This window comes from Sapajus apella, unplaced genomic scaffold (genome assembly GCF_009761245.1).
Source record: "Sapajus apella isolate SASKATOON/1434 unplaced genomic scaffold, GSC_monkey_1.0 scaffold42, whole genome shotgun sequence".
NCBI classification, from domain to species: Eukaryota; Metazoa; Chordata; class Mammalia; order Primates; family Cebidae; genus Sapajus; species Sapajus apella.
In genome coordinates this window covers 19,703,395-19,715,414 of record NW_022436982.1, presented here as the reverse complement: position 1 = coordinate 19,715,414, position 12,020 = coordinate 19,703,395, and the positions used below count along the sequence as shown (strand labels likewise).

The 12,020-nt window shown below is 37.3% G+C and overlaps 1 long non-coding RNA gene and 1 other non-coding gene across 2 annotated transcripts in view; one reads left to right on the top strand and one right to left on the bottom strand.

Annotated features, from left to right (window-relative positions):
* Positions 1 to 9,458, bottom strand: part of LOC116566159 — a 191,188-nt gene extending 181,730 nt beyond the window's left edge. Inside the window, exon 1 of the long non-coding RNA XR_004275765.1 lies at positions 9,323 to 9,458. This is a non-coding gene — a long non-coding RNA (uncharacterized LOC116566159). The remainder of the gene's footprint in view (positions 1 to 9,322) is intronic.
* Positions 9,459 to 11,538: 2,080 nt separating this feature from the next.
* Positions 11,539 to 11,651, top strand: LOC116566177. Its single transcript, XR_004275776.1, has one exon. It is a non-coding gene; the product is annotated as a U5 spliceosomal RNA (small nuclear RNA).
* Positions 11,652 to 12,020: the final 369 nt, after the last annotated feature.

Below are 12,020 nucleotides of genomic sequence, written 5' to 3'. Positions count from 1 at the left end.
TCATCATATCTTGATCTCATTTCCTTTCCTGCATTGAACATAATACAAGTCTCTTCTCCTAACTTTGATCACCATCCTCTCTTCTCTTTCTCATAACTATTATCAGGGATTAAGAACGTGGTCTCCACTTGCCTTTTCTTGTCCCTGATCAGCACACTTACAGCCTGTTTATCATGCTTTTATCCCACAGCAGAGGCCCTCCACTGTCCTGTGACCTAGACCAGTAATCTGCAACGTTTTCTGCAAAGGGCCAGATGGTAAGCATTTTGGGCTTTATGTGCCATATAGTCTCTGTTGCAACTGCTTTTCTTTTTAGATACAGGTAGAAGCAAGCAAAAATTTGAATTTCGTATAATTTTTAAGATGTCATCAAAAATTCTTTTTGAATTTTTTCCCAACATTTTAAAATGTAGAAGCCATTCTTTTTAAAAAAATAAGGAGTACAAGTGCAGTTTTGTCATATAGATATATTGCTTACCGCTAAAGTCTAAGCTTTAAGTGCAACTATCACTTGAATAGTGCCCATTGTACCCACTAAGTAATTTCTCATCCCTCACCCTGCTCCCACCCTTCCAAGTCTCCAGCGTCTATTATTCAACACCCTATGTCTATGTGTATATGTTATTTAGCTCCCATTTATAGATGAGAATGTGATATTTGACTCTGTGTCCACGTTGATTCACCTAAAAGATAATGGCTTCCAGTTCCATCTATGTTGCTGCAAAAGACATGATTTCATTTTTTTCATGACTTAACAGTATTCCATTGTGTGTGTATGATGTGTGTGCATTAGACACATCTTCCTTATCCAATCATTTGTTGATGGGCAGTTAGGTTGATTCCATGACATTACTATTGTGTATGATGCTGTGATAAACAAGTGCAGGTATCTTTTTGATATAGTGATTTCCTTTTGGTGGCATTGCTGATATGTTGATTTCCTAGTAGTGGCATTGCTGGCTTGTGTGGTGGTTCTATTTTTTGTTCTTTGAGAATTCGACATACTGTTTTCCATAGAGATTGTACTAATTTACATTCCCAACAGCAGTGCATAAAATAATGTAGGAACCGTTCTTAGCTCCTGGGTCACACAAAAAGGCTCATAGTTTGCTGGCTCCTAGCCCAGAATGTATGTAAGTTAGAGAGTGGCCCCAAGCTATAAGGATGCAAGCAAGGTGAGGAGAGGAAGAGGGAAAGGAAGAGCATGGATAGAAAGGTATAATACTTAAATCTGCGGGGAAGTGAAATCTTATAACAAACGCTCTGGCCCAGAGTTTGTAAAATTTTTATACATGCATAACTATTATAGTTAACAGGCAAATGTTCTGTGAGCACTGGTAACTGTTTCCATAAAACCATTTCTAAATGTGTGTAGTAGACAATGCTACCTATTTACAAAACTCTGTTTCCTTTTCTCCTTGGTCAGGCAAGTAGGCTACTTTTCCCAGCCTACCTTGCAGTTAGCTGTGGTCGTGTAACTAGCTGTCACAATGAAATGTGAACCCAAGTGAGATCAATCACTTTTAAGAAGAGGGTAGGCCTCCTTCAGCCTCTCTTCCCACTTCCACCAGCTGAATGTTATGGAAGACGGGGCTCCAGAAGATAGTGGAGTCCTAAGAATGAGGGAGGCATGGTCCCTCAAAAACCACATATACAAGAGCTGCTCACTGCCCAGGAGCATCTAGCTAAGACAATTACTAGAGCAAATACACTTTTCATGCTTATTCAGCTCAATAGAGCAGTTAACCTTATTTATGCTATGGTGTAAATTACTAAAAAATCTTTATTGCGTGACCATTACTTATAGAAAACAAAATACATATTCATAGTTTTTAAAAGAAAAGTTATGAATTAATATAAAAAAAAAAAAACCCACAGAACTTTTCACATCAATTGTGTTCAAAGAGCTATTTTGGGACACACAATATAAAGTGTTACCTCTCACCCAAATAGAATAGGAGCAATCGCAGAAAGAAGGAAAGACCTATTTGCCTAACATATCTACAGAACACAGGACTTACTATCAGATTTTTGCTGTCTTTAAGCCTTACGGTTCTGAAATCTCTACTCTAATCCTAACTCTTTCATTCTTCATTTTCAGACATGAAATTTTAGATTTTGAAAGGATTTGGATGGCAACATGTCTAACCTCTCACCTTTGGAAAACAACATGTTGTCAATATCAATAATATAATCCTTGAATTATATCAAGAATTATATCCCTCAGTCTCCTCTTTACCAGGCTAAGTATCCCCCATTCCTATGAGATTTTGTTTTTTGCAAATATATTTTAATCCATTAATCTTTTTCATTCTTCCTTCAGTTGTTCACTCTTTCTCAGGTTACAAAGTTCAAAAAGGGACATGACATTCTAAATAAAGACATAACCAACAAGGCCCGCCAGGCCTATGTATAGACAGAGTTGAAAGCTGCCAGCCTGGTTTGATTTGAGATGCAGAAAAGCTCCTGGTTCTCCTCTTCTCCAGCCCCAATCACCCAGACAAAAATAGCCCCCTATCTTGCTTGCCAAGGACAATTTTCCCATCATTGGAGGGCCTTTGGGAAAAGGGGCAGATTAAAGGCAACTATATCTCTTTTAAAATATGTGCTTGTCTGTAAGCTAGATACATTATATACATTATTTCACTTAAACTACAAATATCTTAAGAAGTTACTAGTGCATATATCATAAAGGGAGCAATTAGTAAAAGATAAGAACATAAGCTCCGCAGTCAGGCAGACCTAAGTTAGAATTCCAGCTCCAACATTTACTGGCTGTGAGACCTTAGCTAATGTGTTTATCCTCTCAAAGCTTCAGGCTCCTGACCCACCTACAGTGCAGGATGATGTGATGAACAAGCAACCAAATCTGTGCGCCTGGCCCACTGCCTGCCTCCTGACAAATACTCAGTATGTGTAAGCCAGTTATTATTATCCCCATTTCGCAGATCCAGTTGAGTCAGAGAAGTTAAGTGATTTGCCTCAGGGCACAGAGCTAAGAAGTGGCAGAGGCAACACCTGAACCTAATTCTGCCCCCAAAGCTTGTGTTTTTTCTACTGCCATTTCCAAAAGACTTCTCATGAATTCATACGAATTGCCCAGGAGAAGCAGCACAAAATTTCCACCATCATAATTTTAGAGTATCCAACTTAGGAACTAAGTATGTAGCCCTGATATATAAGTAAGTAGGTAAGTATTTAGAGTTGGAAAGAATGAGTCAGAAGACAAGTTTCCAAGAGAATGTGGCTCAATTGGAAGGAGGGAGCAAAAAGGCCTCAAGGGAGCTATACTGTTCATGGCCACTGGTTATGGACACTGAGAACATTTGAGAACTGTGGACAAAAACCTGAGTGGGGTAGTGTTGAGAGCCCGCTTTACCTAAGTTGCAAGAGCTCTAACAGGAACTTAAGAGTTACACAGCAGTTCACACTCCGATCTGAACCTTTAGGAGAAAAACATCGCAATTTTATAAATTGGTACAGGAGGCCGAGTGCAGTGGCTCACGCCTGTAATCCCAGCACTTTGGGAGGCTAAGACGGGTGGATCATGAGGTCAAGAGATCGAGACCATCCTGGTCAACATGGTGAAACCCCATCTCTACTAAAAATACAAAAAAAAAAAAAAAATAGCTGGGCATGGTGGCGCACACCTGTAGTCCCAGCTACTTGCGAGGCTGCGGCAGGAGAATTGCTTGAACACAGAAGCCAGAGGTTGCTGTGAGCTGAGATTGTGCCATTGCGCTCCAGCCTGGGTAACAAGAGCGAAACTCCGCCTCAAAAATAGATAAATAAACAAACAAATAAATAAATAAATAGATACAGGAGAAATATATCAAAGAAAGCCAGATATATAGTCAAAGAAAAAGAAGGCAAAGGGAAGCCTGAAGGTGAGCTTGCTTTGTTCACTTTAATAGTTTTAGCAGTCAAGCTACAACCTGCATATGCTACATTTGCTATTTGCTTTATGCCTTGTAGTACACATTGTATAGTCACTCAACATTTTGTGACAAAATTCTTGTCTGTAAAGCGGGACATGAAGGATTCCAATCACGGTTCCTTCACTTTGTGGCAAGTTACCGCATTCTCTGTGCTTCAGTTTCCTCATCCTTACAATGAGGATAATAACAGCACCTACCTCATAGGGGTGAGTGAGTTAAAACACATAGCAGAAGGTGCTCAACAGATTTTTTTTTTTTTTTTGAGATGGAGTTTCACTTTTGTCATCTTGGCTGGAGTGCAATGGTGTGATCTCAGCTCACTGCAACCTCCGCCTCCCAGATTCAAGTGATTCTCCTGTCTCAGCCTCCAGAGTAGCTGGGATTACAGTCATGTGCCACCAAGCCTGGCTAATTTTTGCATTTTTAGTAGAAATGGTGTTTCACCATGTTGGCCAGACTGGTCTCGAACTCCTGACCTCAGGTGATCCGCCCCCCCCTTGACCTCCCAAGTTTCTGGGATTACAGGCATGAGCCACCATGCCCTGCCCACTCAACAGATATTAACTGTTGTTATTCTCTCATTTAATCCTCACAATCAGTCAAGAAACTGAGACTGAAGTGTCTCAGTGACTTGCCCAAGTCTTCCGCAGACAGTAATCAAAAGGATCAGAACCTAAAGGCAGAATATATGTCTCCCAGATCTTCTTCTTCCTCTTTGCCGTGCTGCTTCTGTGATGTGTAAGAAAAAGCTCTGTCACCTATCAAACAATGTTTTCCAAATAATCTGAAATTTCCTTTATTGCTTTACAGTCATGACTGGGACTTGGGGATCTGTCTTTACTGAATAGCTGAATAGGTGTCTGCATGTGGCCAAATGTCATTAGTGAGAAAAAGTCAATACATCAACCTACTTGCTCATAGTACAGAAAAGAACAATTAAAATAAGCAGGAAATACATGTGCATTTTTCTTCCTAAAATACCCTGGACAAACTACTTGTTGAGCTGTAACCACTAACAGCCGTTACTCAAATTTAATTAAAGAAGGCATCACCATACTCTTTTGTCATCCTCTCCACTAAGAAGAAACTAAGTGGTAGATGGGCCCTGCCTAAGATAATGAAGGGTCCTCTTTAGACATGTCAATTTCAAATCTTTGGACAGGTCATTGAAAGGAGGGAGGTGAATGAACAGAACCAGCACAGCTCTCCATAAAAAGTTAGTTACTAGCTTATTTGTGAAAGAATCTACCATTCAAATTATAGGTAGTAAAAAAACATGTTTCTCTTGCTCTCTATTGCTAAATGAATTAACATTTGCCCTCAAAATGTATGTGGGTACATGTGTGGGTTTGCGTGTGCACCTACAGCTGTTGGCTGGACATGGATAAACAAACAAGCAAGCACGTCTGCAAGCTATTTCCACTCACACGGATAAAGCTGGAAAAGAGGCACGCTTGGGGAGACCACATTACTTCAACCCCTCGGGAGGACCTGGAGTGCCAATCCTTTGTAAAGTTTGTTTAAAAAAAAAAAAAAATTTCATCTCTGTTCATATAAAATCTGGAACACTACTCTGGACGGTGTTCAGGAAGTTTTTAACTTTAAGCACATGAAAATTTCCATTTTCATAGGTCGAAACATATTGAAGACCAGCCGTTTATAGGGTTTTGTTGCATAACATTGCTAGAATAATGCAGAAAAATCCTGGGGCAGATCAATCCACTGAATAGAAGGGAGGGTTTCTCAAATGATAGATGCTAGTAATTAGAATAAAATAGTAGTTATATTGTAGAGAAGCACAGACCTGTGCATATAAGATCTAGATTAGCAACTGGGGTATTCTTATGAAAGACCTTTCATGAAAGTTTCATAATCAGACGGTCTCTTACCACAGAAAAATTCATGCTCAGTATAATTTTTAATGTCTTCTGACATGTTGAAATTTTCTTTATTTTCCCCAAAACAATCATCAGCCTTTATATATCTCAAGGTATATATTTTTTAGTCAACGGTGAAGGATGTTAATAGAATTAGCTCAATTTCAATACACAATCCCTCATTCTCCCAAACATTCTAGGCTTATAATTTCTAATGGTGAGAAGAAATAAAATCAGATGAGTTAAAGCATATCTCTACTGAACAAAATAAGTGGCCAAATATTGTCTTTCTTCACTTTTCTCTGGAACTTCAGTGTTTTTATAGGATCAGACCATTCATTGAAGCTGCCATTACTCATTCACCTGTACTTGGCACTGGATTTTATTAAAAAGGGAGAACAGATGACCTACTGGGCTTGAGGTATGGTCAGAGTTTTCTTAAGGGGTCTTCTTCACACAACAAAAATTAGATCCAACCTGATCATTCTTATCAGTCACCAAAGTGAAGTGAAAATATGTTGTCAAAATTCAACCTCTTAGATTAAGGAGCCAGCAAACATGGTTCTGCCTCCATGCAATTAGGTGGCTCAATTTTTAAAAGCCCCATCATAATGGCTCAGAGGAATCCCCATTTTGGTTGATGCTGCTTTTCTCTGAAACAAAAAAGCTTAACCCCACCCATGGGTCGGCACATCTCTAAAGTCTCAGCCACTTCTAGAGGTCTCTCAATGACAACTTCTTGCTTACAATGAAAACCAGGTATAGGAAGAACAAGGATGGCAGATGTGGGGGAAAATGATCACCCTAACTGCATGGCAGCAAGAACACGAGACCTACGGACTTCATGGTGGAGGAACACAGGCATTTCTAGATACCAAAACAGCATCTGCAATGACAGATGATTATGTTTGTGATCATCTGAAACCCTGAAACTAAGGCTAACCAAGTCGGGGTTGCCTAAGGGCCACAGACACAGAACTCCGGCCAGTGTCAACATAAGGCTGGTAACTGTGATGACCACAGGCATGAGGAGGAATAAGAACACCCACTGTCTAACATGCACCCAATACCACAAACCTAATGCCCAAACCCCCATGTCTGCCTGGCTTTCACTAAGCCCTGAAATAATAAATTTAAAAGATCATAAATCATCTTTCTTAGGCTGGAGGTTGCATAGGGAAATTCTTACATGAACCTATTAGTTGAGAACAGTCTCAAATCTTTCACCAAAATATGTGGACAGAAATACGTGATCCCAAGAAAACTTGTGTATCTTCTTTCTGGTGCATTGTATTGCATTGTATTTATACATGCTTAACTTTCCCATTTGCCAAAGAGATTCTGAAGAACAATGACAATATCTTGAACATCTTTATAGCACCACACTTGTATAGAGCCTGACACATAGTAGAAACCCAATATCTCTTTAATGAATGATGGATGAATGAAGAATTAACTTTACTATAGTGCTAATGTTTCATCTTGATATTAAATATGCATTACTTTCTTTTTCCTTCAAAGATACAGAGAGATCTGACTCCAAAATAAGAGACATTATTTGTACTTATTATATTTTAGCCTAAGATCTACCATATGGTACCAAGTATATTGAGAGTGAGGAAAAAACAAAAGTATCACTACCTGCCAAAATATACCATCTATGAATAAAGAACATCATCCCATCTCACCACAGTAAATATTTCAGCCTCTCTTACCTGTTCTCCTAGATGGCTTTCCACTTGCAGAAGAATATAATAAGTGATAGGAAGTTAAACGAGGTCCCCAAAGAATCTAAACTAGCTCTTAGCAATACATGCCTCAATAAGGTCTTGAGGAGCTTTATAAGAGAGAAACAGTAGATTCTCTTCCAACAACTTTCCAAACAACTCAATTTCACAGAATCGGTACTTTCTGAATACAACGAACACTGATACCAAAGGAAACAAAAACTGTGACAAGAACATTGTGGAATAAGCCATAAGGGACACTAAGGTTATGAACCCAAAGAAAATTCTACAATAGGAAGATTGTATTGTGTTCAGTTCAGAGCAGGTAAAGTAGGTTCAGGGTAAAACAAAAAACCAACTTTAAATCAAAGAGTCCAGTAAAATGAATAACCTCTTTGGAGATTCAGTTTTTACAGTTAAGAAAGACCAGGAATATTAGCCAAGTAAAGATAAGAGACTGCCAAGGAAAAGTAATATCCAGTAAAAGCACAGAGGAAAAAAACAGTATTTTACTTTTCCTTCCCATATTGAAATTTTTACAGAACTTTAAAAAGCATGTTGGAGGAAATTTACTTTTTTTTCTTTAATTATATGATTCTGGAAAGACACAGTCACTGTCAGCAGTATCTGGAAGTATTACATTAGAAAAATCTATGCTAGAAATTTTGAAAGAAAGTTTTAAAATGTCTGGAGAGTTTGGCTGTGGATACAGAAAGAAAAGATCATTTTTGCTCTATTGCTGAATTATTTATCAAATTATCATGATATCAACTGTGTATATGACAGATAATACAAACCAAACATGTTAAATGACATGTTCACATTTCTATGCTCATTGACCTCTGGAGTATTTGGAAAAAATAGTGTAAGGATAATTCTTGATTGCTCTAATTCTCCCATTAATATTCAATAGCATCAACCAAATAGTTCATGGTCCTGTCTTCCCACGCATGTAATTATCTATTTCTATGTGGACACGAATTAGTAGAGATTGATTGCTTTATTGTTCACATCAACAATGTTAACCAAACATGTTTGAAATGCTGGCCCTAAACTAAACACAAATTTCAACACAGCTACACTAATCAAGCCTGACTACATGAATTATGCAAATTATAAAACTGAAACATGCTTTTACATTAAATAACTGAAGTTCACACTGTCTGTAACCTATAGTATCAACAGAGTAAACCTAAAAATAATCATAAATATTTTGTGTGGTTTTAATCTTGGGAGAAAGCAAGAGAAGTTTCCACATGGCTGTCATAAAAATAAATGTCAGCAACATATAAGCAAATGAGACCAGACTCAGTAAATGCGTAATTCTCATTTGTTGTTAACAAAGATTAACCTAGGTTAGATCTCTTGGGTTAGTGATAATAAGAAATGGTAAAAGCAGTAACACAAAATAGGAATAGAAAAGAAGAATAAAAATGGGAACAAATCAATAAAATTCCTACAGAGTGATTTAGAAAGCTAACATTTTCTCCATAACAAACTAGGTTATAATCTTGACAAACTTTTGGTTGTGTTTTTTAGTACCTTTTATTAGAACATCAAAATTTTATAAATAAATTTATTCACTAATGTTATAAAAATATTGAATATTGTCATCTCTCGTTCATAATAGAAAAAAAACTTATATGTGGAGATTTTTCTGAGCATCTACTTTAGACCTGTGTCTAAATAAAGGAGAAGAAAGCCAAAAAACAAAAAAAAAAATCTGGGTCTTAAGATGATTCTTTTTTATTAAATGATCATATAAACACATCTGACTTACCTTTTTTATTGGTAGCATCAGGCAAATTCCCCGTACATCTTTTTCTTCAAAATCCTTTGATCTAAGAACAAATTTAGATAGTATTTGAAACTAGTATTATTACAGACACAAGGCATTTTTCTTTGGTTTCTGTGATTCTTTTTAGTATTGCTGAATGAGCATTAGTAATGTCTATGTCTTGAGGAGGCTGAATTTGAATAGAAAATTATTAGCTTTATTATAATCACTTACAGACTTTTAAATTATGCTGTCAATATTTTCAATAATATATTTCACTCTTATTTTAAATGTTTGATTAGATAACCACCTCCTTTCTCCTCTTGCTCCAGCTACTGTTAATTCACTATAGTCATTGAATAAAGTATCATGTTTCTCCCAAAACAAGCAAGAATTAAAGTCACAATCCATAGGCAAAGGCTCATTATTACTGGCTCGTTGGAATTAATCACATTTAAGGCAGCAATGTAACCTGATAACCCTCAACCCTAATTGTCTCAATCATTCTGCTCTCTTCATACCATAGCTACAGGTATTGATCGACTTATGACCTATGCAACTTGTGACCATTCGACTTTACGACCACAATCGCTAGCCACGACTGCTCCATGTCTGGCAGCACAAACGTTGCCCAGCTGGGCCTACAACAGTGCGGACCAGCTTCCAGCAGCACTACCATCTCCTCGTGCACCATTTCAACTGTACATATAGCCTACTCAACTTACGACCAAATCGTGTTAGGACCGGTCTGCCGGTCCCAATCGTGGTCGTAAGTCGAGCACTAGCTGTACTTTCCCAAAAACTGCTACAAATCTGAACTGATGACCCAGTTCTGTCTGTAGGCTGATATCCACTGATATTTTTATGCAGAGAGAACACTACAGGGTCATTTTGCTACATTTGCACTTATTTGGTTCCAAGAGAAAAGTTTCCCCTCAATACAACTTCACCAGCAAAATATACCTGATATAGGTTAGTACTGATATAATTGTCAAGGAAATTAAGTATCTTTACATGTGTAAGTAAAAGCTATATTTTTCCAATTTGATTTCTCCATTTATATCTTTAAAAATGAAAGACTCTGGACTGTCTCTTGAACTGTACATTTTAGGTGTCTTGTATTAAATACTATTAATGGAAAAATAACTAATATAAGAATTCTTAAGAATTAAATTTACATATTTTGGAAAAAATATCTGGACTTCATGTCTAAAGCCGTAAGGTTGAGCTCTTTTCACCAAGAGCCCCATGCTGGTCCTCAATTTCTACATTTTTTAAGTGAGTAGGTTGAACCAGATGTCTCTGAAATTCCCTCCAACATCCTAAGTTCATTTAAGACTTTTGATGTGAAGTAATGATTTTTTTAGAGGCAGATGATCATAAACTCCTCCCTGGAGCCCCTCTTTGGGAGAGCTGTCTTTATATAGTTAAGTCCCATCATTTGCTGAGGGAACAAAGAAATATAGTGTACAAAGAACAATTGATAACCAAAACATTTTGATTCTGATGAAAGGGAATTGGAGACTTAACTTTCTCATGTAAAGATCCAGGTTGTAAAACAAAGTATCTCACAGTCTTTATAGAGCTCTTATAAACTGTTCTTCTTCTCTCTTGGACTGCACAATTGATGACAACCTGAGATCTAGCAAAGTTCTGGGGCATGTTACTGAAACACCAAGGGTTTGGTCTAGGTCTTGCTGCTCAACCACACAGAAAGCCAACCATTGAGATGACATGTATTGCCAAGAAAGAAGACTTTAATTGGGTGCTGCAGCCAAGGGGAGAGGAGCTCAGTCTCAAATCCATCTCCCTGACTGGCTAAAACTAGGGTTTTATATAACAGGGAAGACATGGTTTAAAAGCAGTCATAGATTCATCCACATGCAATTTGATTAACTGACACAGATACCACACACATTAAAGATGCAATAAAAACACGCACCAGAACCAAACACATCCTCAAAATGGAATAGGTGCATTCATTTTTCACTGTTATTGTTAATTTCACATGAGTTTGTGTATTCAGAATACTTGTTAAATTAAAGAGAAAGGCCCTCAGACCAGGATTAGCGGTCAACGGAGTGTAATGGCAATGAGATAATATGGAAGTTGAAATTTGAAATTCTGCTGCCAAATGGTCCTGGAAGGTATTCAAGCAATTATCCAGCTAAATCAAAAAGAAAAATAATTTCTACCATACAATTAAAAATAAAGGCAATATGCTCTGTTTTCTCTTCATAATGAATAAATCTTTCACCTTTTACTAAAGATTTCTGTAGAGAGAAACAATTATGAGTTTATAGCCAAATTTTTTGATGTCCTGCTTAGGGCTAAGAATAAATGAATTAATTAATGAATTAATTAATTAATAAAGGCAATGTTGTAAATGATCCAGATTGCCTGTCATATTGATTAAATTGCCTTCATGAGTATGAAACTCTGCTGTTTGTCCATAGACAAAGACTAATAAAATCATAGGATGTCAGGAGAGAAGGAACTATATAGATCATCTTATTCCACCAGACCATTCTGTAGGTAAGAAGGCTGAGAATGGAGCATTTAAATGATTTAAGATATAGAAGAGGGTCCAACTAGAACCTAAGTCTTTGAACCTTCTAGCTAGTTCATTCCAATTTACACAACATGAGTTAGCTAATAGCTCATAAGGAAGAAACGTTAACATTGAGGGAACAAAAGTTAT